At 39.1% G+C, this 24,695-nt stretch overlaps 1 protein-coding gene and 1 long non-coding RNA gene across 5 annotated transcripts in view; one reads left to right on the top strand and one right to left on the bottom strand.

Moving 5' to 3' along the window:
* The window catches only part of LOC126753340 (uncharacterized), a 39,511-nt gene extending 36,122 nt beyond the window's left edge, over positions 1–3,389 (bottom strand). For all 3 annotated transcript variants that reach the window (XR_007666116.1, XR_007666117.1, XR_007666115.1), the window contains exon 1: positions 2,973–3,389. This is a non-coding gene — a long non-coding RNA (uncharacterized LOC126753340). The remainder of the gene's footprint in view (positions 1–2,972) is intronic.
* Positions 1–24,695, top strand: part of LOC126753325 (protein sax-3) — a 293,802-nt gene that overhangs the window by 90,204 nt on the left and 178,903 nt on the right. The window contains exon 1 of one of the 2 annotated variants that reach the window (XM_050464680.1): positions 17,811–18,154. The exons of the other annotated variant lie outside the window; for it this stretch is intronic. The gene's annotated coding sequence lies outside the window, so the exon portion shown is untranslated. Of the gene's footprint in view, positions 1–17,810; positions 18,155–24,695 lie in introns of those variants that run through there. 2 annotated transcript variants of the gene reach the window in all.

Raw genomic sequence — 24,695 nt, 5'->3', positions numbered from 1 at the left:
ATCTCGGTACACACACTTTGAGCTTTGATATTAACCGGCTTAAAAAATGTGTGATAAGCACAAAATGCTACGTCGTTGGATGAGGATCTGCTGATTCATCTCCTAAGAGCTTATGGGCTACACAAAGGATAAATATCTGTCCAATTGAGATTCATCGATTTTGGATCAACTCTATGACCTAACCTAGCCTAGAATCCCCAAGATTTCATTGAACCATCTACAGACTGCTATTCAGTCTTGCATCAGGTGCTCGGGATTCCCGGCTTCATGTAGCAGAAGCAAGTGGCCTGGCACCCAGAGGCGAGCTTGATTTCCAACTGACAAGGTATTGAGCCGTTCTATGCAGTTCTAATTTTGTACGCTAAGATCACCTTAAGTGCAACTTGACTATCATTGATAGCCTGTAGCCACTTTCCATTCCGTTAACATTTTCTATTCTTCAACTTTTGAATTCCAACGCACCACTGTGCTTGTGCAAACGATAAGGATATCTTAAGGATATGCCACAGTATCATGCCATAGCCACTAACTTACGTTTGCTGTTGCCTCTTCACATATCTTCCGCGCATGCAACATGATGCAACTAGCATTGCGGGAAAAAATACAGCTGTACTCGCTCCACTCAACGTGTGGCATCACGTCAACTGGTAATGACTCGTTTATCAACAGCAGCAAGAAAATGAACAACAACAACACAATGTGATGCATCCACGTTGCAAGCGATCGTAATCAGTGTGCTGGACTGCGCTGCATTTAAGCGCAATGCTCGCTAGATGTCGTGTCTACTTGCGTGTGCCCCGCCTGTGCGGCAAGTGCAACTGTCTTCTAGCTCCTTCAACGCCTCGACAAGTGCATGCAATTGTTTCTTTGTTTTTGTATTTCGGGTTGTTACTGATCGGCGTTATTATTGTTTCAATTTCGGTGACACTTCTGCGCCCTTTTCTTTTGTTCGTGAGCCACTTATTCCAGCATTTGTCTTCCTTGTGCTGAGCATGTCCTTTTCGGCAGCGCCGCTCGTAAATACTGTGCGTATCTTTGATAAATACAGTTGTGTTTGTGTAGTTGTACAACAAATGTTTGCCTTGGTGGAAAGTCAGCTTGTCAGCGATAAGCAATCAATTGGCGCCAAGTCTTGCGTAATGTTTTAGTAGCTGTTTAAATTTTACTATAGTTTAGTGTTTACCGTTCTCTTTTTATATCTTTTTGTTATTTACTATTTGGAAGCGCCGTTTGTCAGTCGTAATCGCTGTAATTGATCTTAGTTGAGTTCCCGGACTGTAATTGTATTTGGATTGGTATTTGCTCGGCATGTTTTATTGCTTTTCGGAATTGTTAACAGTTCGAGTAGGGTGAATCCTTGACTTTCTATCCCTAGGTCCGTTAGTTTGCAGACGTGATAGATATGCTCTGATGGAAAGTAGATTTCTAAAAAAACTAGCGAATATATTGAAAAAGATCGCCACTGAGACGCTAGCTGTTTCTGAACTCAGCATTTGGAACTTTCTGACATCGTAATTTTGACCATAGTCCGTGTTATAAAAGAAGAAGGTTTGGATGAGGCACCCCGATTAGTTTTTAGTAAGCATCTCGTGAAGTAGGAGGAAAAAACAAGCAATACCCTTTAAAAGTCTCAACCACTTTTAGCTTAAGATAAATATGTAAGAAAACCAAGATGAGCGAATGTGACTACAATATCCAACGTCCGGTGTGTTTTACGTGAGTACGTGCCATCGACAAGGCATTTTTTGATTCTAATTTGTAAGGTGGAAGGGACACCTATCCACCTTGCTCCGGTTCGAGGCCGATCTAAGACCTCTAACGTGCTGGTACCCGGCCGCAATGACTCCACATTGAAGTGAGTTTTTGAATTCTCCACGCATTTACGTTTAAACCACCACAAATCTCCTCAATCTAAACCAAATGAGCAGATTGGAGCGAACTCCAAGGGCTTACTGCTCCCTGTGGTCCCAAATTTAAGTATCCAGTCATAACTCGACTGGTGCGCTGTTGTTAACTCGGCTATAATCGCGTAAGCGGTGTCTACGCCAATTAAGAAGAAGAAGGTCATAACTTGTAGCTTTCGCTACTACCAGTTGAATACCCATAAAACTTAATGACTGTTGATATTTGTTGCTTGAACATAAAACGTCTTTTCATTGGTAGGAATCTCATTCAAAGTCTTTAATATCAATTCAAGCTGAGTTTTATAGCACTATTTCTGACAGAGCAATATTATTATTTCTACACAAGTAGACAGTAGGATTTATAATCCAGCTTCAGCTGTGGCAGGAACACGAATTCTGCAAATCCCAACGCCGTTCATAGACAAACGAAAAAGTTTCCACCATTTCGATAGGAGACGGGAATTCTGTTCCTAAGACTTGTAAACGCTCCGGGGACGCTAGAGCGCATCGCGTAAATAGCGAATATTGGCTGCTGAACCCAACCCTCAAAAGAGAGCAAAAGGTTTCACTCATCGACCTCGAACAGGTCGGTGTTCAAAATCGACATGGCTCGTTTCGAAAGTGGAGTCTTCCAGTTGGCCATCAATTTTGTGGAAAACGTTGCATGCATCCGCTCCATGGAGAAAGCTACGTGATGAAGTCTTGTCCCTAAGAAGGGGTCCATAGACTAATGAATACTCACATCTTCATTAGGGATAAATCGGCTGTGAGAATCCACGATAACATAATTTGATGAAAATGAGTGGTCTGAAACATTGCTTGATTTGGTTTAGTTTCGAAAGCTCATGATCAATTTTCTTTTATGTGCCCTGAACTACATTTGTCGGTCTAAATTAAGCCTCAACACGTGCCTTACCTTACTTACGTATATCCAACGATTTTCTTGAAAATTATTGGTTTACTTTATTTATTTATTATATTTTTTTGTTGAAGTGTGGTCCCTCGCGTATGTTCCACGAATTACATATGTGTATATTTATTGTCATCTTACGTACTAATGAAACTTACGTATACCCAAATTTATTGCGAACAAATCGAAGGGAGCCCATATACCATATGAACTTGCTTTTCGCTTGTTCGAAACTCACAATGAACACCGCGTTTGGCGGAATTGCAGAGGCGTGAACGCATGAACCCGATTAAGTGTGCTGAGAAGCGTCTATAAATTAATCACGAAGATACAAGCGCGTAAATTCCGGCATTTCAAGATAAAGCACAACAACAATTGTGCATAAGGCACACAAAAACACCGCAGACTACACGAAAATATGTCGAAAACCACATATCACACATCCATTTTGGTGCAAAAGTCCATTTGCACAACGAAGCGCGAGCAACTAACAAAGAACAGTGACCGAAGAATTCCAATGAATCGCACGAAAAATCGGCAGCGCCCAGAGCGCGCCTGTTGCAACTGCCAACGCTGGCAAGTGCAGTAGCACCGCCCGCGGAATGAAACCTGGCATACACCGCGCCTCACGCGCCGCACACCTCGCACGGAGGTAATTAATTTCCGCATTAAGTGCTAATTTCACGACAACGCGATTATTATTTTTTATGGCGTGCCGGCAGTAGCGAGTGCCGACGGTGTGGAACGCTGCAGCGTTGCATTGAAATTTGTCTGGGCTCCGGTTCGACGTGGCTATCGTTGGCGGGCACGTGCAAATGCAGCGAAGATCTTGCACGCTCTGCAGCGCTGTGTTACATCGTCGAGCCATTGCGTGCTGAAAGTTGGCAGTGCGTGATTTTATGTCTTTATACACCGACACGCAGCTACTAAATTGACAAGTGCAATTGCAATTTTTTTTATTTTTAAATAACACCCATGCAACTGCTACTTAATTAAAGCGCATAATGTTTGGTTATACGTCAGAGTATGCGCAGGGTGCTGAGTCTTGCAAAGCCACGTGTCATAACTTTGAGCCTCGGCATGCGCTTTTCTTAACGAAAACAATGTAGTCAGTGGGATTTACTAACTTAGATTGGTTATTGTTTAAAGTTTACGTCGTGCTGAACATCAACGCTTTTTGAGACGTTCAATAGAGCCTAGATATCTAATTCCTATACTTCATTCAGTCCCTTGAATTGTGAAGCTCTTTAATATCTAATTATAATACTTCATCTAGTCCTTGTAACTGTAAAGCTCCTGGATATTTACATAATCATAACTCTTGATAAGTCTGAACGTAAGCAGAGGAGGTGTTTAAGCGTCTCTCTCATGCCTACTTCACTACAGTTTCTAAATTTGGACGATGAATCCACTAAGAAGTGGTGGTTCCGAGCCGTCGCAGAGTTCCATTCCTTTTTATTGTATATCATTATCTGGTATTGATATATGCTCACAAAACCAGACGCCAATTAAAATCAAGAATCGATTGTATGCATTTGTTAGAGCTCTGTCAGATTTTTGGAAACATACTAACTTGTCCTATTTTTGAGTTATAAAGCAAAATCCTCAGTAACAAGCTAGTAGATTTCCGTTGTCCGCTTGATCTGACTTAGTATTCTTAAGAAACTTTGTACACGGATCCACTAATTTAAGCGACTCACGTTGGAATTAGGTAATTTAATTAAGTAGAGACATTATTCTACCAGTAAAACGTTACTGGTTTCTCGACGAAACAAATGGTAGTCCGATTTTGCAAGGTCAGGGCTATATGGTGGATGGATCAAAACTTCCCAGCCAAGCTCTCCCAGTTTTTCACGAGTTATCAAAGATGTGTGTGGTCTAGCGTTGCACTGATGGAATACGAACCCCTTTCTGTTGCTCAGTTCTGGCTTTTTTTTTTTGATTATTTGCTTCAATCTCATCATTGTTGACAGTAAAATACAAATGACATAGTGGATGATTCCTTTCCAATTCCACCAAACACTCAGCATAATCATTCGAAGCGTCAATCCTGGCTTTGCCAACATTTGTTGAGCTTCACCACGCTTGGATCATGTTCTCTTTCGCACATTATTGCCATATTTGATCCACTTTTCGTCTCTTGTTATCATTCGCTTCAGAAATGGTTGGATGTCAGTTCGTTTCAGCAAAGAATCACAGATGTTAATCCGGTCCATTAAATTTTTCACAGACAATTAATTTGATACCCAAACATCGAGCTTCTTTTTAAATGGTTCAAAAGCGTTTGGTGATGAATGTTAAGTTCCTTTGCGATGTCATGGCTGCTTATGTGACGGTCTTAGTCAATCTTTTCCATAATATCATCGACTTTTTCAACGATAGGTCGACCAGAGTCAGTTGCATCTTTCACATCGAAATTTCCAGAACGGAAGCGAACGAACCATTGTTGTGCTACACGAACTAATACAACATCGTCTCCGTCAGCTTTTGAAGGTTGCGAATCAAACTTAACTGGCCATATAGCAGATGGTGCTAGACTTTACTAAAATGCGACATTCGCTTAAATGTTACCTACACTTTACCTTGATCAGTTCTGTGTTAAACGTCTTCCAGTTTCTTCTCAATTTCATTGCTCCACATTTTAAGAAAATGTATCCGTATCTAATCTGATTAAATCGTTATCTCTTTTAACTTACCCTTCAAACATGGTCACTAAACTAATAAAGTTTAATGTAGATGTCTCTACTGAAGAACACACCTACAATTAATTATAAAATAATTGGTAATAAAATTCAAATTTTTATTGTCTTGTACAACGAAATTTTATAGCCCTTTCCAAAGAATAGAGAAAAGTCTTGAAAAAATATTGCATTTCCTTGTGTCAACAATTTCGCTCATAAATCTCTTATCTACGATCTCTCACTAACTGCGCAACAGACAGCTTACATCTTCGACTATTTATTTAGAGCATGAGAAATATGGTATTATCAACGCCTGGATATGAATATCACTCGAAAGGTATCCGATAACTAACTACCGGCCTGTGCCTGCCCATAAAGAGAGTCAAGCGACCTGTAAATGAAATTAACAGATACTCGTACGCATATTGTGTTACCGCACAGAAAGGCCACGGACAAGTTCATAAATTAGGTCAATAGGCATACGGAACACATGTACAGACCGACTCACGGAAGAATATAATAGAAAAGCGTAACGGAAAAGGAAGTCAAGCAAAGTGTGTAAAGAGAGTAAAAAAAGCCGGCACTAGGATAGAGTCGTTGAGCAGTTGAAAAGCAACGGCATTTTCAAAACAATGCAAATAAATAAAGAACAATAATAAAAAACAAAAACGAAAACAACAATCAAAACGAAACAGTACCCCACAAGAACACAGGTATAATATGTGTGTTTGTATTATCAAATCGAGTAGGATTTCAAAAATTGTATGGAAAAGAAATAGAACAAAACGTGGACAAAGTAGGGGAGATTGAATACGGATGCACCAAATAAATCTACCTGGTGCCTTCTATGGAATATATAGAGGACTTGGTACAGAGGTAACTTTGTGAAGCTTTGCAGAACCGAATTCATATAAAAAGAAGTCGGTTGATTGAAATTATAAATTTCTCTAACGACTTATGTTTTGGAAGTGGTCATATCTAGGGACCCATTCCTTAAAGTCTTGACATTAATTACCGGATATTTGCAATGAATTTTACCGATACGTTTCTCAAATTGTTAGAAATGTTCAAAAAGACCTATCTGATTTTGTTGTATAGTTCTAGAAGTCGTGAGAAGAGACGCAGTGAGCCTTTTCACGGATGGATCGAAGCTCAAGAGTAAGGTTGACGAGGTGTCTACTATCGGAAGCTCTCATTCCACTCTTGTTTTAGACCACTAGATCTGGATCTATGGGACTCGCACGAGCTCAGTAAGAGTTGGTCAGTATACAGCAGTTGTTGGATTGCGAAAACCTTCTGGCGCAGACTGAAACGTAAAAAGCCATTGAACTGCTAACTCTTAGCAAAGCTCATATCGTCGCGAAGGTAGGCGTTTTAACTGGACACTAACTAACCTTTGGAGGACGCATCTTGTCAAAGTTGCAAAGAAGAAGATGTGGAAATTGTCTTTCACTGTCCAACTTTCGGCAGACGAACATTGGAGAATCTCAGTTTCCATACTGTTAACGAACCCGGCAACTTAGCTGGAATAGACATTAGACACCTCAATAAATTTGTGACAGGTTCTAGGCGTTTTGGCGATATGCGACGGTCTTTCCATACCTACGAGTTCTGAGCATCACAACGGACAAGCAGTCTAAGTTGAATCCTTTTGGTGGCCTCAGGAAAAATCAGCCTACAGCTCAAACTTAACCTAACCTGAGCAGAGGTTATAACTTTATTATGAATTTCTACAGTTATCTAAATTCTACTTGGGTATAAAAATCCAAACACCGGCTAATTGTGTGTGTGCAAGTGAGCAAATCTCTTCAGGCAACACGCTGTTGACAGCGTCTCGGGCGCTGATGGCGGTAATACTGTTGACGAGGAGTATACCATTTGTAGCGGCAACACATCCCGCAGACCCAGTTTATGAGTGCCGGCATTGGGAGCGCTCGTTCTGACGGACGGTCAGTCGCACTGTTTTCTTGCCGTGGCTGCTGCTGACGCTGACGCTTGCGGCATTCAAACACGGCAGACTGGATTACATTTCAACATTTTCAGGTGTCACCGATAAGCATCTAAATACGGGTCGGCCAACGTGTTGCCGCGCGCACCGAGAGCAAGGTAAACCGCGCGCTGCACATGAAAGCCGACCAGAGTGCGAATGCCGGCAGTGCGTAGTGCGAGCGCGCTCATACTACTTCGTGGCGGGGAAGTCGAGCCAGAAGTAAGGCAAAGCTACGGTGTGGTCTCATTATGTGGAAATTTCACATAATCCCGCATTTTTCATTTGATATGCGCATAAAGATAGCGGCCAGAGTCCACAAAAATGAATGAAATAAAAATGAGAAAAAATAATAAATAAATAAACGTTATATAAATAGTTGAATAAACACCTGAAGAATGAGGCTGGCAATCATTGGTGTAGAACAACAATGCAGGTACACAACCAGTGGCGAAGATTGATTGCGGTGCACGGGGCAGCTATTTCGCGTTTATTTAATATAAATGATTTGCATTCAACGCATTTAGTCGACGTGCAGCCGTTCGCTTACATACAGACCTGCGCTGATAACGCTTGTAAGCCAGGCTGAAGTTTGTCTTCGAAATTGAAGGCTGTGAGAATCACTTTGTGTGGCTTGTGAGGGTATCACATTTATCGCGCGTCTCGCCTGACATTTATGCGTATTATCAGAGATATATTAAAGTGATGAAGAAATGTTACTGGTTAGACAAGTAATAAAATGTGATAAGCTTAAGGACATAATAATCACCAATCTTAAGACATTTCCGTATTCGATCCATATGTTCAACTTTCGCTGCGGCGTTCTGGGGAAGAGGTTTTTGGTACTTTTCTATCAAATAAATCAGGCGCGGATTCAGAGTTGATTTTTGGGGGAGGGAGGAACTATAAAATTTTGTACTTGCAACTCAAAGTCCTTTTCTTCGCAGAATGTCACTTATGATGGAAATAATGTATAATTTTGAACTTATCATAAGTCTGCTTTGTCACTTTATTTCTATTATTGTTAGTTCATCTAAAAGCCTAAAGGTGAGAAATACTGTGCTTGGTTCCTTGAAAGAGGAGGGGCGCGAGCGCCAAACCTCAAGAGGCCGAACTTAAGCCATCATTCCGGCCATTGTAACCTAATTTAGCTTTATCCAGTAACTCCGTGGATTTGGTAAACGACCTGATTCTTTCCCACCCCAGCTAAGCAATGTCTCTTTGGCTAGAGCTTTTGGAGTGGAGTGGAATATGTCCCTTCTAATACGGCTGAAGGCTGGGCATTCGCAAAGATAATGTTTCATCTTCTCACCATCCTCTGCGCCGCTTGGCTGTCCACTAGAAGGTTTATGGACTTGTTGGTTAGAGCAGAAGCCCACTTGGTACCATCTGTTACAGCCCTTATATTGACCTGAAGAACTGAACTGTTGTTAATCGCCATTTGCGCCATTTGAAGAGATTGAAACCAACTTCTGTGTATGGATTATTGCAGAAGAAGCCCTAAAGTGCTTTAGGCTTGATATCGTCTTCTACGGAGCAATTTATAAAACTGAAATCCATTAAAATTTTAGCATTTGGATACGGATTAGGTATCTATGATTCCACATTTTCAGACATCCAGGTGAACTAGCTCCGTTGTTGATGTATAGATCTGATGCAGGATTTCGGTATCTTAGAGCCTGAGTGGATCTGTTAGCCGTTATTTTGGGAAAATAATTTGTTTGTGGCAATATTTTAAAACTTTGCTGTGTCAATATATGGCCTACAAGCGTACTATCAGCCATATTGAGACTCAATATTCATTATTGCATAATATTGGAACGAATAGAGTCCAGTGTGCAGCGAAGAAAATATAGCAGCCGGAGCTCCGCAGCAATTTGGACTGACGTACGGAACAACTTGGCGCATTTTACGTCGAGACCTTAAATTGAAAGCGTACAAAATACAGCTTTTGCAAGAACTGAAGCCGTTGGACCTTCCCAACTCACACTCTAAGAAAATCCGAGCTTTTCGAGCCAAATTTTCTTCAGCGATGAGGCACATTTCTGGCTCAATTGATATGTTAACAAGCAAAATTGACGCAGTTGGGACAAAGAGCAACTCGAAGAGTTTCAAGAACGTCATCCCGGAAGAAAAGCGGTTTGGTGTGGTTTGTGGGCCGGTGGAATCATCGGTCCATATTTCTTCAAAAACCATGCCGGTGAAAACGTAGCCATGATAACCGACTATTTGATGGCTGAAATTGAAGCTCGTGATCTCGGCGACATTTTGCTTGGGCAAGATGGCGCCATTTCTCACATATCATATCAAACAACGGATTTGTTGAGAAAACACTTCGGTGAGCAGATAATTTCACGTTTTGGGCCGGTCGATTGGCCACCAAGATCATGTGATATCACATCGTTAGAATTTTTGCTGTGGGTATATGTAAAGTCTAAGGTCTATGCGAACAATTCCGCCTCGATTCAGGGAACCTCGAAATGGCTCACCCTTACATATATAATCTCCGTGCAATAACTGAGAGATCACAACTTTATACAAATTTTGTTAAACCTGTTTCATATTTCGGGCCAATTTCTTAGTACAAATTTAGAGTTCGCAGCAAACTTAAAAAATAAACACCTTCGAATAAAATTTCAAAACTGTTCACCATATTCGAAATTCATCTCAAATAGTCGCCGCAAACTAATGATCTATTAGTATTTTGCTCTAGATAATAAATCTTTAAGTATAATATGCGCCCAGAAAATATTAAGTTAATCAGTTGCGCACTTAATCAACACAGATTAACTCATTATTCAACACTTTCGGTGGATCCCAGCCAAGCATTATACCTCTAGGTACATATTTACGCCAACATTGCGTGTATTTATTTTGGACTCTTTCGAGTTCTCGTGTCAGCGCTTGCTGTTGACCGCGGCTGCGTCTTAGGTGGTCCATTCGGAAAGTCCAATTTTGGGCAACTTTTTCGAGCATTTCGGCCGAAATAGCGGAAATGTTGTCTTCCAAAGCTGGAATAGTTGCTGGCTTACGGCAGCCAACAGTAATAACAACAGCAACAACACGATTTGTTAGCATCGAACGATAGCGATCGCCATTCACCGTAACGTTGCGTCCAACAGCAAAAAAGTATGGGCAGTTCTTGAAGAAATCACAAAATCTAAAAAGCGCACGAATGGACCAAAAGATCACAAAGTATTCAAATGAAATTGAAAAGCAAAGTATTTTCAGTGCGAGCGGAAAGTTTGCGTGTGCGGCATTTGAAGAATTCCCTCGGCCCAGTCATTCACTTTGGTTATTTGCCGCTAAGAAAATGTCATTAGCGGCGCCCATGTTGCGGTACAAGTTGAGGGCGATGTGACTGCGGCGGTGACGGTGACGAGTTCGCATTATCTTTTTATAGTTTTTTTTATATATCTTTGTTCCCTGAGTGTTGTGGATTTGTGGCATGTTTGCACATTCGTCTGTAGATTTGTAGGTAGGAATATAATATGTGCTTGTACCTTCCACCTTTACGCATCAGCCACTCCGCTTATTGGTTGTGTTGATTGCTGGCTGTCGAAAATATTTAATTTTTAGAAAACACTTCAATACGAACATGAATCGGAAATGGTTGGCCCCGTTTGGGAGTCAAATTATACGAATTGTATCTTTAGCAGTTTTTCTTTATTTCTATAGTATATTATGAACTATAATGTATCGGAGCTATCGTCTCACTAATACAAAGAATCAATCTAATGGCTAGAATACTTCAGAATAAAATTGCCTCGCGCAGAGATTTCTTTCTTAGAAGATAGATTTCATGGATTTATATTACCTGTGCGTAGCTATATACTGTCAATAGATTCGTGAGCCACGTGATTTCTATTCACCACGAAGCAGATGGCTGCGACGTCTTCTACAGGGTCCTTCCGAGTTACACATTTTCGAAAAGTGAGAAATCGATTTATGAATACATAGGATAATGAATTAGATTAGAACAGCACTGAACGTAGCCTCTAAAAGGGTGTGCTTTTCTGCATACATGTTCCGTGTCAGCCAGTGTCGATGAAGACGTAATTGAATAATCCTTTAAAGTTGCTTAAGCTGACGGTACATTGCTATTCCGCTCAGTCGATGCCTTTCAAAAGATATGATACTTAGCTCTCTTCGAGCTTTTAGCGAACTCGGCAGTTTGGAATCTTTTTCTTGAGTCGGTCCCTTGCAAGAGCCATAATACCTAGCTATCTTCGAGCTTTTAGTAACCTTGGGAGTTGGGAGTCGTAATTGAATGTTCCTTTTATATTCCTATTTCGCTCAGTCAGTCCCTTTCAGAGGGCATGATATTAATTCTTTTCGACATTTTAATGACCTTTGGAGTTTGCAGTCTTTTTCATGAGTAGATCCCTTGCAAAAGGCCTACTGCCGAGCTCTCTTTAGCGCTTTAGTAGGGAGTTCGGTGATCTGTTGTTTGAATACTATCTCTCTAGAGGGACGGAACATTTTCCAGTCCCTTTCCTAAAATTCTTAGGCGTCTCAGTCCTTCTCACTTCCCTACTTTAGTTTTTTTTTGCCAAACTGTTTGGAACGTTCATGAGCGGGGTTCGGGCTAGGGCGGAATTAAGATGACTCTTGGAATTTCGATATAGACCACCGTACTTTCATACACCATATACAATATAGTTTTGTATCAAAATCATAACTTACTTCGGAGATTTTTCAGGCTCACCTAACAGTACTTTTTTGTAAATAATATAACTTTTGCCGATATCGTTTGATTGTAATTTTAATATTTAATTTTAATATACTTTCCTTCTTGATCTTTGTACCTTTTCCGTCTAAGTTGCCCACAACTACTCTTCTCCCTTCTCAAAATTCTTTCTTCCCTCTTTCCTAATGGCACTAAATCTGTCATTAAGTTGTATGGTATGTAATTGTTGTGCAAGCTTCTTATAATTGTGTCATCCTTGTTGTTGTTATCGTTGTACTTAATTGGTTTCATTTAATTTATGAACAATACTCAACGTCACTAGCTGAGAATTTATTTTGGGATCACCAGTTGACTCGCCACTTGATTTGTGATTTTGTTTAGAGCAATTAAAAATTCCACAACAAAGATTTCGAAATACTTAAGTAAGTGAGATAACTGTGAAATTGTCGCATGCATTAAGTGCATTTGGAAGTATATACAGACACATATAAAGATTGTTCTAAATGTAAAGGTATATATGTATGTACATATATATACCTATATATAAAGACATAGCTTTTGTGTCTTCAAGCAATTTATTTGAATTAAATCCAGACGAATAAAACAAAATGATGTTGCATGAGTGATTCCAAGTATTTGCATAACAATTTCCTAATGGATAATAAATCTTGGAAATCCAGCTGTTGAAATTTAAAGAAAGATGTGAAAACACATCTTAATCTTTTATTTGCACAATTTTTTACCAAAAATATTTGTAAGTTTGATTAAGTAATTATTTTTTCTTATAAATAATTTATAAAGTTTTGTTTAACAAATTTCTTAATATAAAAATCAGAGCACAAGAAAAGTCTTTTAGCTTTCTAAACGAGAGATGTTTATTGTGCTTAACCTCAAAAACTCGGCTTCCGGCTGATTTTCGCTTTGTTTTATCACATTGAGCACTTTCTTTCCAATTAAAAATACTAAGACCAACAGAAATCAGCTTGAAAATATGAAAAAATGCCCCTGAGATACTTCAGAGTCAGTTTGTAGAAAGCACAGGCAGCAAATTTGAGGCCCTAATACAATTCCGAAAATTGAAAACCGGCCCAAGTAAAAAAAATCACTCTAGTAGCGTTAACCTAAAATATTTTTGAAATAGTTGGAGAGCTCCATGCTATTAAGCCAAAACGATCCCCGGCCGGTGAGGATCAGTTAGAACTGGTGAAGGCTGGAGTAATGAATCGATGAGAGCTAGGAAAAGCCACCTTTAGAGTGGTCAGATGCAGATAAGTTGTCGTCGAGGTCACCCAACGGTAGGCCCTGGAAACGTGGTTTCGACGGGGTCGAACCATAAGGAGAGGTATGTCAGATGTGTGAGTTTAGCTGGACATGAAAAGAGGTGGTTGAAGTCATGCGGGGGATAGGGATAAGTAGAATTTTAACCTGCTCCATTATCCAGAATGAAGCTGCACAATTCCCATGACTGCCGGTTCGGAAATTGACCCGGATTTTGTCCCGCGAAGGGCTGATCTTTCGGAGATCTAACCTCGTTTGGATCGGAAATTTTAGATTAAGCTAGGAAAAATCGGAGAGTTCTGCTTATATATAAAGAGAGAGTTGTTTTTGTTATTTAGAGAAATGCTGCAAACTTGATAGTCATTGGTAAAATAAAAATTCGGATTCTTCTAGTACACATGAGAGCTAACGATTATCAGTGAGAGCCGTGAATAAATCATTAGAGCCAGTGAAAGTAAAGGTTAGGTCCTTTGAGAGCATATGTATATGAACCATGGAGAATTGCTGGAAGGCAGGGATAACTATTGAGAACCAGTAGTCAGTGCAAGCCGGAGATAACCACTAAGTAAAAACTTTGATCAGGATTGAATCTCAAGAAATATAGTGATTCATCCCATATGTGATCTTCAATGGCAAACACCCTTACCGGATCCGGGTTCGTCCCGTTTACGTAGTTCCGACAGTCTGGGAAAGAAAGCACGAGAGTCGTAAGTAATCGACTAAGGCAGAGGATAACTAATGATAGTCAGTGAGAGCGAAGGTTAGTCAGTAAGGACCATTAAAAATTAATTAGAGCCAGTGAAATCAAAAGTGAGAAACTTTTAGAGCAAGTGTGAGCCACTAAAAGCCAGGGAGAATTGATGAGAGTCAGCTGGAGTCAGTGAGAGTCGAAGCAAACCGTTAAGTAAAAGCTTCAGTCATCAAGATATGGAAAAACAAGAACTCAAGATTGTCAAGAAATAAATTTCTTCATCCAACACAAAATCTTCTACGGCAAAAGCCCCTACCTGATTACGAAAAGTATGCCTTGTCTTAACAAACTTCGCATAAGCCAATGCCTTTGCATACGCTGTCTTCTTGTCTAATCTGTGACGTGTACGCACTGCTCATGCCATAGCTGCCACACACAATCTGACCGCTGCCAACAGGCAACAGCCGGCTGCCAAGAGTGAGTCACGCGGCGCATTGAAGATGCGCCAAAATGTCGACGCGCCGCAAATTTAGCGACAATTTTCTGCCTTTAATTCACGATTTTTTCGGTTAACAGCAAATTATTTGTTCTTCTTTGCTGCTTATGTGGTTAATTCAAATGAAATGCAAATGCCACATTTGTGGCGGCGAAAAGTGAGCAAATCGAGTTGGTGGATATTGTGAAATGCCGAAATAAGCTGACAATTACAATAAACCGCAAATGCGTGGATGCGCCGCTAATGCCTCGAAATGTGTTCACAAAGGCGCTCGTATGGTTGTTGTTGTTGGCTGTCGAGCGTTTTGTGGCATAGTCGAGTGAAGGCATTCTTCCTCTTCATAAGGCCCCAAAGTAGCTCGCTTTGTGTCACTCCACTTGGCTGTGTGGCATATTGATGTTCACGTTTGTGTAAATGTGTGTGCCACAAGCTGACAATTGCAGATGTGCACCAACAACAAATGCGTTGCATGCATACATACATACGTACAGACATGTTGGTTCTACTCGCGCATTTTCCGAGGCGGCAACTATTTTTGTCCGCCTTGGCACTTATCGACACTGCACCGCAATGCAACAGCTTCACCTATGTGCCACCATAAACACATACATATGTAATACATGCAACATATTATGCGTACATACTCGTAACGCTTTGTTGCACGCATATTCTTATAGCTGCGCTCGCACTTATGTTGCAAATTAGTTGCTTTGGAATTAGCGCAGAAATAATTGTCTGTTTTTGCCTTGCCTTGCAGTTTACTAAGCAAATAGTATTTGCTAGACGCATCCCCAACATTTGCTAGCGTAAAGCTTACGGAAATTGCCAAAAATATACGCAAGTTTATTGGCCTAGTTGCTTTTCTGAGAATTTCAAATGATTTCGACGCATTGAAACCTACGCAACTCTGTGGAAAGATTACTCATTTCTATCGGGAAGTAAATTGAGCCCAATCGCTGCTTAATGCTTTATTCTGCCGCTACAATAAAAAAAATGTCTCAAATAATTTCTTGGAATGCTGCCGACTTGATATGCCTTGATTGATAAAACCCGAGTCAGTTCAAAGGAAGTATTTGGTCAACTTTGGTTCCAGAGGAGCGTTGTAATTTTGTAGCAAGTGGAGCTGCCGGATTGACAATACTGTAAATCTCACATACTCATTAGTGAACTAGCTGCGGACATTCTAATAAACCAGAGAAACTCATATGCCTATGAGCAAAACAAAATTAAGACTTTGTTCATAATTTCAAAATTCTCAATTTATTTCTCCAAATCTATATCGTCCTCCTTAAAGTAATCCCTCTTGGTCACAATACGCTTATGCCAACGTTTCTCCGATTCTCGAAACAGTTGTTAAAGCCAATTTCCGGAATAGCTTTCAATATTTGTAGCGATTCACGTTTAATATTTTTAATTGACTCAATTGTCAGCAGTCGTTTGAGTCTACTGAATAACCAGAAGTCATACGGAGCTAAATCAGGGGAAAATTGGTTGCGGCACGATATTGGTTGTCTAAAAACTCACGAAGAATCTATGCAGTATGCGACGGTGAATTATCGTGGTCCAAAAACCAGGAGTTGTCGGCCCGCAAATTACGTATAACTCTTAAATAGTATTCCTTTTTGACAGTTTGGGCAGTCGAAAGGAATTCGAAGTGCACCACACCTCGATAATCGAAGAAAACTGTCAACATAACCTTGATTTTTGCCCTGCTTTGACGCGGTTTTTTCGGTTTCGATTCACCTTTGCCACGATACTCGGCCGATTGATCGCATGTTTCCGGGTCATAAGTATAAATAAGACTAAGACTAATCGCCAGTAATAATACGTATTCCATTTCTGGCGCTATACTAAAATGGACGTTTCTAAAAAATTTTACCGATGAAAAGAGAGCAATCAGTCGTTGTGCAAGTTTGCGTCATTTCGAAGACCATCTCAAACTAAATCCGTTTTCATGAAATCTTTTGTATCCTCATTTATTTGTCCTAGCTAGTAGTCATCAATATCTGTTTTGTCGCCTTCAAAGTAATCTCCACCAGATGCAATTATGATCGATTGTATTCATTGCGTTTTTGGCTCTTAATTCGGTGAAAACCGTGGCTCAATGCGATGATGCATTATCGTCGTGTATAATCCATGAATTGTTCTTCCACAATTCCGCCCGTTTTTGACGAATGTTCTCACACAAATGCCTCAATGCGGCCAAATAGAACTCTTTATTTACCGTCTGTCCCTCCGCGAAAATTTATTATGCACCAAACCATGAATATCGCAACAATGAGCACCACCTTGATTTTTTAGCGGCTTTGGCGTGTTTTGGTTTCGGTTCGCTTTTTCCCTCTATTCCGATGATTTTGTGATGTTAATAAACTCGTGCCTCATAGCAACTATGTATAATGCTCTTCATGAATGTGGGATCAGAATTCGCACGATCAAACATGTCCAAATAGACCTGTTTACGGTACTCAAGCGCCATATCCTTCATTTTTTAAATGTTTTCATCAGCTGAAGAGGTCGAAGGTCGTCCACAATGAGGCATATCTTCGACGACCTCTAGACCGTATTTGAAAGCTTTGTACCAGTCGTAGGTTTGCGTTTTTCATGAAACTGATTCACCGTAAGCCTTTTCCAACATTCGCAATGATCTTGAATTGAGTTCTTGTCTGAAAACTTTTTTAGTTGACGAAATATCTTTATGAAAGTTGAAAGGTGTTACTTTTTATGGCAACATCTGGAAAAAAAATTCCTGATCAGACCACTATATCACATATCTTTATATACAGCTGAAATATTAACTGAATTATCAAAATCAAGTTCTTGTATAAAGAAAACTTTTTACTTGTGGGTACTCTTACTTCGGTTCCATTGTTACTTGCCCTCAGTGAATACTTAAGAACTTTTTCATACAAACTTTTTAAACTATTTAATTGATTTATTTAAATTTGTAATTAATTTTTATTATCTTGTTTTAAATTTTCAGTGGAATGATAACAGTTACTTGCACACCTTATAAACAAAATTTGGATTGGTAGAACTTTGTAATTAAAACGAAAAAAGAGTGAGTTAAAAATTAAAAAAATAATAATAATAACTACGAATTACAAAAAGCGAAATTCGAAAAAAAACATGTTATGTTTAATTCGGATTTTTTCCGTTTCTAGCTTCGGTTTTCAGCTCGTAAAATTTCGCAAACTTTTGTGTGAAAGTTGTGTACTCGGGTTTCTTTCGGTGCCGCAAATATTTTCGTTTCAGTCGTAGTTCGTCGGGTTTTTATTCGTTAATTGGCAATGTTACGCAATCTGTGTTATTTTAAAGAGATCGGTTAACCTGTCGGTAGGTTATCAGAGCATTGCATAGTGTGTATTTTTCTGTTTTCGTTTTTAAAGAAATAATGCTATGAAATTATTTGTAAAAATAGTGAAAAAGTGATTGTAAAGCAATGGGATTTGGTTAAACCGCAAATTGGAAAATTTCGGCCTCATATCGGCATTCAAAACAATCTACAGGCATACATATGGTAAGTTTGCGAAAAAATTAATAATTTATAATTAATTAAATTAAAATTAATTTAATTTAATTTAATAAAAAAAATTTTACTAATAAAAATAATTAATTAATTAATTTTATTTAATTTAAATTAGAGGTTTAATTAAATTAATTGAAATTTAGCGTTTAATTTGAATTAATTCAATTAATTAATTAATAATGTAAATTTTTAATTAATTGAAATTGAACCTTTAATTTTAATTAACTCAATTAATTAATTAATAATGTAAATTTTTCTTGAATATCCTATTTTTATTAGCTAAAAGTTTATCTGCAATAATATTCAGTCTATTATCCAGGCTATATTTTCTCTATACTTAACCTGCCGCAGCAGAACAGAACACTCGGCTACCAAAGCGCCTTATGATATAATCAATACCTAAAGGTGATTGAGAATAATGCGAGTACGCACTTAAAGTTTTATTCTAAAAATATAATATTTAAAGACTGTATTAGGTCCGCCACTTGAGCGTACTTGCCCGCCGCTATCAGCTAAGTGATTATCAATGACTGCGTTGAGTGAAAAGGTGTGCAACACGCCACAAGCAAAGGTTAAGAGTCATAAAAACATGCAAGCAAGACAACAGAATATTGCTGCAATTGCAACAAAAAACGGACAACAACAAAAACAATAAAATTCCAACCCTTATCAAGAGTGAGAATGAAAAATGAATTGAATAAAATCGAAATTTACAAAAAAAACAAAAACAAGAAAGAGCTCACAATTTAAATCCCTAAAAATATTGTTGATAAAACGCGTAAAGATGCTGAGCCAACGCGGCAACCAGCTGGAGAGTTGTCATTGTTATCTGTCGAAAAGAATTTACACCGAAGAAATAAAAACAAGTGCGGCTGCTGGAGCGTCTTCTTCTGCTCCGCCGCGAACGCAGTTTCTGGCAAACGCACGGCGACAAAGTTAAAGCGCAACACAACAACAACAACACAACAACACTGTACAAATAAAAACAACAATAATATACAAATAAAAACAACAACATACAAGTTAGTGTACGCAGCACAGCAGTCAGTCGCAGCACACCGGTCGGCCGGTCGGGGTCGCCTTGTCGCAAAGGCGTCGATAAAACCATAGGGGGCCATAAATTCTTTAGCGCTCCAGCAGGCGGCCGTGCGACATGCGCGCCACATTGCCACGCACGGTGTTGCAAGCACGCTGCTGCCGTTGGCTGGCTCAGAAATCAATGATTGGCAAAAGCCTTGCAGCAGTGTGGCTGGGGTTGGGTTATGGCCTTGCAATCTTAATACAAATTCGATTAAAAATCTCGCCTTTTCGTCTGCACAATTTTTGCTGCTGTTGTTGTTGTTGCTGCTGCTGTTGTGTTAGACGCTGGTGACAACTAACGCATTCGCCACTTTGTCTGCGCTCTGTTAGCGGTTCGCCCTGTTGTTGTTGTTGTGCGTCTAATTTCTTCCTCATATCGGCGCACATTCATATCTGTCAGCGAAGCTCCATGCCTTTGGCTCGCTGGCTGACTGTCTGCCTGGCGGCGTTGGTGTAGCGCGATAACTCTGTCACTTGCTTTGGCATTTGAATATTTTTTGTTGTACATTTTGTTGTTCTTGTTGTTAATATTGCTGTTGCTTCATTGTTTATTGATAAATTTGGTTGTGAAGGAGAAGGGTTAAGCGGTGTATTACTCAAAAGCCATTGCTTACACATGTTCTAATGTTTATATGCACATATGTGTGTGTGTATATGCATATTTGTATGTATGTATATTAGAATGGGTCAAAAAATCAAGTGTTTTTCGTCGCTTCTTGCTCTGAAAAATTATGGAGATAGACACCTCTAAGAAAAGCTCTCCCAAGTATGAGCTCTTAATTGTAACGGAACACCGTCTAACGGTTTTCTAATTTTTTTCTTCTTATTAAATAGAAAAAATTGTATCTCGCTTCTAATTTAAAAAAAAAAAAATATTTTCATCAATTTTGCAGAAAATTCAAAAAATTATTAGCAAAAAAAAAAAATTTTTGTGACCCACCCTAATATGTTATCTATACATACATATGAACGTAGAAAAGTATCTTTCTGTTCGCAGCGCAAACAAAAAATTGTCAGAAAATTTGATGCATGTTTTTATTATCGGCGCTGATTGAACGCTTCCCCTCATGTGTTCTCATTCTTGTTGCTTTTAATTTTATTTCTTCATTCTTCATTCTAATTCTGGCATCTACGTTCGTTTTGTTTACTTGTGTCAACCACTTTGAATCATGTTTCTTCCAAATTCAATAGATAATGGATTATTAATAGATTTATGTCGGTCATTAACGTTATCATAATTGTATGCAATGGGTTCCTCCGTTTCGATTTGAATGCGTGTGCATTTGAAGAACTCTTTACGGATTGATTTATTGAAATTTACAACCAAAATAATAATAATAATGAGGGAAAAAGAAGAAGAAAAACAAGAAAAGCTTTTTCTACCCAAAAATATAAATTCAACATTTTGTTGTTGCTATTCGCTCTAGTATAGGATGGGACTTCAATGTTTTGCTAGACAAGCTGCAAGTTTTAAGTTCTTGCTAAGTCTTAGTTTATGCTCTGAATAAGAGCACTATATTTTGGCTTACTCTCTTATACCAGAATTTTCGAAAAACTTAGAAAGACACGTCTAAAGTGTTCAAAAATTCGGTTTTATCAAGCAATACACCATTATCTGCTGGAAAGCACTATGTGATTGCTTTTTCTTTACTATTTTAAAATGTAATACAAAATTTGGAGAGTGCCGAATCGAACAAAAAACTGATATAAATACTTGAAAAAGTCTGGTGTAATGAAATAGATATGAAATTACGGCGATTTTGTTTCAACTATGTTCACACTTTCTTGTCTTGATTTCCACTTGATAACCTTTTCATGATTTTAAATATAAAATTTTGACCATAGAAAAGAAAAACTAAGTAGCGAAGTGGTGAATCAAAGACTTCTACTTTTTGCCGCACTAATTTTTAAGTACTCTTTCTGAATTCATAACCGAAGACTAGTAAGGTTAAAGTCATGAACTAAAAAAATACTGAAGTTAGGTTGGAAGTTGATTGTCTACAAAGAAAATAAAACTTCAATCTGCCTATAACTGGACTAGTCAGCATAACACGCTTACTCTACTATTATTTTTTAACCGCATATATAGAAGTATGTTCTCGAAAGGTTGAAACCGACCATAACCACACTTTTATTGATAAACAAACAAGCATGGTCCTCTATCTTTTGGCTATCATTCCTTCGCAATTTAGTCTTCGCAGCTTCAAGGAACTGCTGATGAGAACCTGAATCAAACCAATCACCTTCTATTGGAAGATTCTTTAATTGGTCCCACAAGAAAAATAAAAGCTAGAAGAGGCGGAGTTAAGGTTTAGTACAAAGGCGTCCAACTTTGCAAGGCCCGGTAGCACTGGCGGCGCGCGAGTAAGATGAATCGAACATGCCGTCTGAAATATTGCGGTATCTTTCGCAGATTCCACCTCCGACAACAAACAAAAAAAGATGATAGGGTTGCCAAATCCCGAAATATAAAAAGCAACCTTCATAACTTTGGTTTTTTAATCAAAATGGTTCCCTTCAAGTGTGATGCACTGATTATATTGACCCTCCAACTTTTCGATATCATTTTTTTGGCAGAATTTGTCTTTTGCTTCAAAATAGGCTTCCGTTTCGGCGATCCTCTCTTCATTCAATGAAAATTTCTTCCTAGCAATCATCTGGATAGTACGGTGAATGCGGAAGCAATTCGAAGCCCAATGCATATATTTTTGTCATATTTTTCACTTTTCACTGACTTGTGTCACGGATACATTGTCTTGGTGAAAAATCACTTTTTTTCTTTAAATTCTTTGTTTTTAAGTTCTTCGCAAAAACGATCCAAAAACGCTTTATAGTATAACACAGACGATATAATCATGCCAGCCGACTTTTGCGTTTTTCCACGCTTTGGAGCGGGTTCATCGAGTGCAGTTCACTCGCTTGACTGTCGCTTGGACTTCGGAATGAAATCGTGCGGCGGCACCCATTTTGCACGGAGCTTTCTCAAAGTCCAACATTCTATTATAGAGTGCCTCTTATCTTGAGCAAGTTCACTTTATCAGTAACATCAGTGCTCATCTCAGCACCTCTAAAGATTGGATACAAAGCCTTGATGGTTGATCTTCCTGATCCGACAACTGAACTTATGTGTGCGCCTTCTGAAGATTAGAGCTAACTGAAAATCATATGGATTTCATTCAAGTGGCGCCACCTATGTGTCAGCCCGGGACTTTTCAATCAACCTGCTATAATACTCTTTACATATAAAAAAATTTTATATCTTCTTGCTCGGTCAGTGTGTTTGGCTGCTATATGCGATATGAGGTTTATATAATATACCCTGTTCTATGTATAATGAGCTTTCCAGCTTCAATCCACACTACTTATCAGTTAGATGGTCACTCGACAGCCTCCATCCATTAAGTTTAACAGCGTCATCGACCAAATCTTCCAACTTCATCGAAAACAGATACATATGATCAATCTATGATCTGAGCTTCGATCCGATTTCGATCTTCGTCTCAATGGAAGCAAGGGTACCTGAAATCTGTTTGAATGCAACTCTAAGAGCATTTATAGTTAAACACCGCCAGCAAGCAACAACATACAATTTATCATCATATGCATGTTGCAACAGCAAATAAACAACAAACAACACTTAGGGACACTCATATCAATAGGCAATAAATTTGCCTTACCAATTACAAAGGGCTTCCATGAAATCACTCATTATGAGTAATAAAAATTTCCGAATACGTGCGAACATAAAAGTTTGAGTTATGAGCCAGCACACAAGTACACATGCACACACACAATTCCGTAAAATGCATAAAGCTTTTCAACTGCGTCGGTCTACCTGCCTGCAAGCCACTTGGGCCACGACCTAGGGCCGCAAGGTGCAACGGAATGCAACTACAGATATTTCACGCAAATGTTTATAAAGTTACAAATACACTTGCATATGCATATGGCTTATACACAGCTTTGTTGGCTCATCGATACAATGGAACGCCACTTCTGCTGCTGCTGCTTCTTCTTCTTATTCTTCATGGACCAATAAAGGGTTTCTTGGCCGTCGTATTTAATGCCGATTTATGAACTTTTATTTGAATACAAAACGCAGAAATTTATTTGCCATACATTTCTCACATGCACACATACACACATACAGCTTTTTTTATTTCCTTTGCTTCAGCGCTGTGCCACACTTCATTTGTTGCCGTTGCGCTTGAGTGCATATATAAGAAAGAAGGAGCAGGAGGAGGTGGAGAGGCAGCAACAAAAGAGTGATCTTAGCCTGCTGGCGGTTAGTCGCTGCTGCTTCTTCTTCTTATGTTGCTGCTGCTGCCGCTCTTCTTCTTTTTCTGCTTCTTATACTTTTCGCCTGGCCTGACCCGGCCGACCGCCATTCACCGCGCCAGCGATTTTAACGATGAACTTTTTCACTTGTACTTCAACTCATATTTATTATTCGATAATTTCTTACGTTTACAATTGGTTTGTTTCGTTTAAACACTTAAAAGCGTTCGCAAACGCACACGAATTGCCATTCACAAGCTCCATAAGCCCCACGAGCGCGTTTGTATATGAGCGCCGATATTATTTATTTCTCTTTGTTGTTGTTTCTCTGCCACTTCATTTTGCTTTTGTTACATTTTATGCGGGTAATAAAATTGGCAGTCCCACAATAACAACAAAAAATGCAAAAACAACAACACCCGCGTTTGGCTTCCCGAACTTGGCCAACCGCGTTCCGTTGCCGATCGGTGTAGCCAATGCGCATTCAACCTGAAACTATGTACAAATAACTATGAAAAATTTCTGTTGAAGAAAGCGCGTTTTTCTTTATTTTTTCTCCATTTTTGCCTTCCTCTAAAGCAGCAGTTATGATTTTAATATTTTACGAGCCCATTTTCACAATTTAATCGATTTACGCGAGCGTGTTAATGGAATTCCATGTGGCAAGGCGGCAGCTGCCGTGCGCGCGGAGCTCGTTGCGGCTTCTATGGTGCCTGCTTGCTGCTGTTAATTAATAAGTTTTACAAGCATATTGCTTTTGCATTAATATTTTATTGACTTTTGTTGCCTGTGCGTCATACTCGCAGCTCGGAGGATTCTTTATGGAATGGCAACACTATTTTTGGAGGAGTTTTGCATTTCCGTGTGCTCGAATCGCCTCGTGAGATATATTTTTTTGCTAATGATTGGAATTAGCTCTGCTACGAAATTAAATTAGAAATCTTTACGTAAGAGCCCACAACAATGACTAGTTAGAAAAAGGGAAAGGGTTCAGACAAATGACTTGGGGAAAACCATCGTGGCAATATCAGCTCCGTGATAACTAGAGAAACTCATATGTTTTTATTTGCCAAGAACGTTTCAGAACTATCCTTTCAAACGGTTCAGTACTATTCGTCCATATTTCTCGACTTAAGCGAATCTCTCTCAGGATCTCAAGCTACGTTTTCCGCCA

This window comes from Bactrocera neohumeralis, chromosome 3 (genome assembly GCF_024586455.1).
Source record: "Bactrocera neohumeralis isolate Rockhampton chromosome 3, APGP_CSIRO_Bneo_wtdbg2-racon-allhic-juicebox.fasta_v2, whole genome shotgun sequence".
In the NCBI taxonomy this organism is placed as follows: domain Eukaryota; kingdom Metazoa; phylum Arthropoda; class Insecta; order Diptera; family Tephritidae; genus Bactrocera; species Bactrocera neohumeralis.
Note: the sequence above shows the minus strand (reverse complement) of the source record. Positions and strands in the feature narration are given on the sequence as shown.